Here is a 5,480-nt window from a genome sequence, read left to right on the forward strand (position 1 = left end):
CTGTGGGAGGATAAGAGCCTTATTTCAATAAGCACCAATTAGCAAACATATTGGCCTAATTACATTGGCCATTCTTTCCCCTAATGTCTTCCAGTTCTTTTCCACTAGCTCACCTCAGTGCTTAAAAACTTTTGCCTTTTGTATCAATGGAGGTTTGATCCAATTTCTCTCCCTATTCCCTCACCCCCTTTTCCAGATAAAGCCTCCCTTGCTTCTTTAACTTGTACAGTGTAATTTTTCTTTGACAAATGAAATTGTGTGTAAAGGTATTATCAATCTGTAGGGAAATGATTTTTTATTCATAAAATTATATGAGAAGGTTGGCTATCTAATTGGGAAAAATGATCCTATTTTGTACTGTTTGCAAAAATAAAATCAAATTAACTTAAAAACATAAAAGTTTGAAAAATGTAAAGCTATAAAAAGATAGGATAATGTATACATTATTTTATTCATGAGAATACTTTTTCCATGTTAAATCTGTTCTGGGGTCTAGTAAAAATAGTAGGAATTTGTAAACATGAGAGATAGTATCCCTGCTCTCATAAAAACATAAAAAAATAATTGATCAGTTTGACTAAAGAAAACTAACAAATCTAATAATCAATACTTCTATACTTTAAAAGATATTATACACATAGAATAAATATAACTAAAAACCTAGAAGAAAGTACGTCCAACAAATATATAAAAATCATATACAGAATATATCAAATACTTCTATAAAACAAAAAAGGAAATGAAAAACATTCCCAAAGGAAGTTGAGCAAAATATATGAATGAGTGGCTTTTATAAACACATCTTGGTTTCAAAATAAATTTAAAAAGAAGCCCGTGCATGTCTCTTTTTCATGGTGCCTTGGAGGCAGTAGTTGCTTTAGGATGAAGCTGAACATCTCTTTCCCAGCTACCAGCTGCCAGAAACTCACTGAAGTGGATGATGAACACAAAATTCATAGCTTTTATGAGAAGCATACGGCCACAGAAGTTGCTGCTGATGATGTGCGTGAAGAATGGATGGTTACATGGCCCAAATCACGGGTGGCAATGACAAACAAGGCTTTCCCATGACCCATGGCCATGTCTACCTGCTGCTGAGTAAGGGGCACACCTGCTACAGACCAAAGAGGACTGGAGAAAGAAAGCACAAATCTACTCGGGGTTTCATTGTGGATGCTATTCTCAGTTTTCTCAACCTGGTCATTGTAAAGAAAGGGGAGAAGGATATTCCTGGATTCATTGATACTACTGTGCCTCATCGCTTGGGGCCCCAAAGAGTTAGCAGAATCCACAAACTTTTCAGTCTCTGTAAAGAAGATAATGTCTGCTCATATGTTGTGAGGAAGCTCCTAAACAAAGAAGGTAAGAAACCTAGAACCAAAGAGTCCAAGATTCAGCATCTTGTTACTCCACCTGTCCTCCAATAAAAACGATGGTGTGTTGCTCTGAAAAAACAGTGTACTAAGAAAAATAAGGAAGAAGCTGCAGAATATGCTAGACTTTGGGCCAAGAGAATGACGGAGGCCAAAGAAAAACACCAGAACAGATCACCAAGAGACAGAGGCTTTCCTCTCTGAGAGCTTCCACCTCTGAGTCTGAGCCCAGTCAAAAATGAGATTTTCTAAGGGTAACAAATAAATAAAATCAGACAGAAGCAAAAAAGCCTATGCCATTTAATTGAAAAATACAAACATATACAAAACGAAGAAAAATTTATACCCTTCAAATTATAATTAGTATCACATTCAAAAGTTTGGAAAACAATTAAATATTAATATCTGGTGTGAACAATAATTGTCACAGTAACATTGAGTGCAATTTACCCTCAACCATAAAAAAAAATCCCATAAGACAGCAATGCCACTTCTTAGTATTTAACTTACATGAGTTAACCAAGTAAGCATGCATGCATAAGAAAACACTACAGCATTGTTTGTGGCAGAGGAAAAAAAAAAGAGCAATTGGGGGATTGAAAAAGTAAACTGTATAATGGAATACAATATAGCAATGAAAAACTATACCAGAATATATGGGCTAGAAAGGATTATCTTAATGTTGTAAAACAACAAATAGGACAAATTAAATTCCAGACACATATTTAGAGTATAACACCATGTATGAACATACATATGCACAAACACTAATATATATTTTCATGGCGCCTATAAAAATTGAGAAATCAGAAGAAAGAAAGAAATTGAAATAAAAAATGTAAAACTGATTATTTGAACCTGGGAACCTGTTCAAGGTGGATGTTAGTCTTAATTTCAATGTTCAAATTCGTACAAGGACAATGCAGTCTGGCGTTATTTGGGAAGTAAAGTAACTGAATAAAATAGAAATTTTTTAAATGTGCCAGAAATAATTATAATATTTCAAAATATGATATCATGATTAAATGGCTGGCTTCAAAGTAGAATACTAAGTAAATGTTTGAAGGTTCTCAGAGAAATGCACATTTTAAAATAAATTTATATTCATAAAAGATATTAAAGAAAAGTTATAAAAGAGGATTGACAATAGAAAAATTCATCTTAACGCTTCAAAGTATCTTGTTGTAGGTGTTCATTAACCCTTTGGCTTTGAAATTCCTGATATTAACTCCTAACTTCACTCTGCCATGCTATCAGTGTGATCAAAAGAAAGGTATTTACTACCCCCACGAGAAAACTGGGGAAATAAATCACTTCCATTGAACTGTCATGTGGTTTAAATGTTTTCAACTACGTGAAAAGCTTAAGAAAATGCCTGAGACGTAGTAGCCATTCAATAAATATTAGCTATTATTATTTCCTAAAAAACATGACATAGAAGAAAAAAGTGGCTATGTCCTGAGGATGCACTCAAAAGCAAATTTATTTCAATAAAATCATAAGGCTGCTATTTTTAGGTTTTATTTGGACAAAAAAAATAGGCATAGTTTGAAAAAAATTATATATGTAATATTTGCTTTTCCCTTTGCATGTAATCTCAATATGGCAAAAATATTATCTCTGCCTCTTATGATACCCTTCCTTCATCCATTCCTACATCTAGCACCAGACAAAATATACTTCCACTTTCTAAGTTCAGTAACTACAGGAAAAACAACACAAAAAAGAGGTGGTTTGGGGCGCCTGGGTGGCTCAGTTGGTTAAGCGACTGCCTTCGGCTCAGGTCATGATCCCGGAGTCCCTGGATCGAGTCTCGCATCGGGCTCCCTGCTCAGCGGGGAGCCTGCTTCTCCCTCTGACCCTCCCCCCTCTCATGCTCTCTCTATCTCATTCTCTCTGTCTCAAATAAATAAATAAAATCTTAAAAAAAAAAAAAAAGAGGTGGTTCAAAACTTCAAATCTTCTACTGATTAATCCACAACTAAATGACTTATTTTTTTCAGCCAGCTAAACTTGAGAATAGTAAAATTCTTTTTATGGCAATTAAAAAACAAAATAACACATTGTTCTTTTAATGCAACTATAATTAATTCACTTGAAAACATAATATTATTCCAAAGAATCATGAAAACTTGGCTTTAGAATATAAATTTGATCATGATATTTTAATATTCTCTATTACCCAAGATTTGGAATTTTAACTAAAATACATTTCTATTCATTCATGAGATTCATAATAATATAAAACATATTCTTATGGGCAATGTATGATCTAAATTTAGAAGTAATTTCTAAACTATAGCTCACAATGATAATAATTACAAACATTTTAATTAAAATTAGTATGGAAAACATTCAAAAAAGAAGATGCTGAATATTAGCTTTGCAATTTTTTTTTCTATCTAGAGTAAATTAATATGGTAATGTTTAACTTAGCAGGTTGTAAAGGGTCTTACTGAAAAACTATAGAGATTTTTCCCAAAATCTGAGCAGGGTACTCCCCTTCAGAAGACCAGTATTTATTTCCTTTCAAAATATGCTCATTTTGCATATAATTCAGTCACATGTTCAAACTTTGCATAGCAAATTGCACTATGTACATAATTCTCCCTTTTCATTGTTTATAAATGTTTAAAATACATCCAATTCACTCTAAGTTCCCTACTAAAACTACAGCTCATTGTTTCAAATACTTTCCTAATTGAGGTTTATATTATAAGAGCCTCTGTAGCAATTTAGCAGTTATAAAACAGAAAGGCTTTGCACGTATAGGGAACCCAGTGCTGGAAATGATGTTCCACTTGTCACTTCAAAAAATTTCAAGGGTTTCTTTTTCAATATTTTAATGCTATATACTTAATTTAGAATGATTTATTTAGATGACTCTCGAGTTCTCAGTAACTATGGAATCTGCTCCAGAAGTAAAACAAACAAACAAAAATACCCAGAAAATAACACCTTAGAATCATTTCCCTTTTTTCTTTTGAATGATTTCATAAACTAGAGATTCCTTTCACCTTCTTGAAAAACACATCTTTAAGCCTTTAAATGGGAAACAATCAACAGATGGGCAATTATATTTATTGGAAGGATTTTGGATTTAAAAGCAGGAAAAATGAATTCAAATACTGTCTCTGTACTAATAGCTCTGTATCTTTAGGAAAAGTCTATATCCTCAATTTTTTTCTTCACTTATAAATCAAGTTTGGGATAATTTCATTTTATATGTATTCAACCATTATTTGTTGATGTCCAGCTGTGTGCCATTAAATGTCCTGGATGCTGCAGACATAGCATTAAACAAAACAAAATACCTGCTTTCAAAAATCTTAAATCATTTGGTAGAATAGGGATAGAGAGAGACCAAATGAATAAACTCAAAAAGTAAATGGATATAATAGATTAGAATCAATACATTAGACAATGACACTTGTTTTGAAAATAATAACAGGCAAAATTATGGAAGGAACATTGGGTGGAGAGGAGTGGTCCACATTTCTGTTATAAAAATTATATGTGAAAGTCTTACAAATTCTAGAGCAGTAAAGAAATACTAACTTTTATATTATAGATATATAATTACATTATACATTCCACAGTTTAAAGAAAGATATTAATTAATAAAGGTATAGGGACTTTCTTCTCGGTTTATCTAATTTAATCATTGCTGGGAGCTAAGTAAATAAAAAGTAGCTCATTTCCTTTTCATTCCCCCCTAACACTGAGACTTGCAAAATATTATTTCTTCAGCTAAGGACATGAAACATATAACCACTATGAGACAAATTTCTAAAATTTGAAGCAAGTTACAGAGGCATGGAACATTGGAGGAAAACAAAAAGCTCAATTAAGAAAATGAACAAATTTGTAAGAAGCAGTATACAGATGCATGATTAAATGAACAGAAAAAATTTCATAACTAAAGAGAAGAGGCAGATGAACATAGTACACAGAGAAAAATAACAGAGTAACACGGTGTTGGGATGTTTAGCAGGTCATTTTCTGTGTGTGTGAATATATATCTCAAATGTTTACATTATCCATGTAAACTGGAGCTTTTGAGCCATGAATTTAATCAATGGAAAAGAAGGGGTAGTATTGTCTTTA

The 5,480-nt window shown here is 32.4% G+C and overlaps 1 pseudogene; it reads left to right on the top strand.

Moving 5' to 3' along the window:
- The first annotated feature begins 871 nt into the window (after nucleotides 1–871).
- Nucleotides 872–1,615, top strand: LOC102739132 (small ribosomal subunit protein eS6 pseudogene; annotated as a pseudogene).
- Nucleotides 1,616–5,480: the final 3,865 nt, after the last annotated feature.

The sequence above is a fragment of the Leptonychotes weddellii genome, chromosome 3 (assembly GCF_054177405.1).
Source record: "Leptonychotes weddellii isolate Sample4059 chromosome 3, ASM5417740v2, whole genome shotgun sequence".
NCBI lineage: Eukaryota > Metazoa > Chordata > Mammalia > Carnivora > Phocidae > Leptonychotes > Leptonychotes weddellii.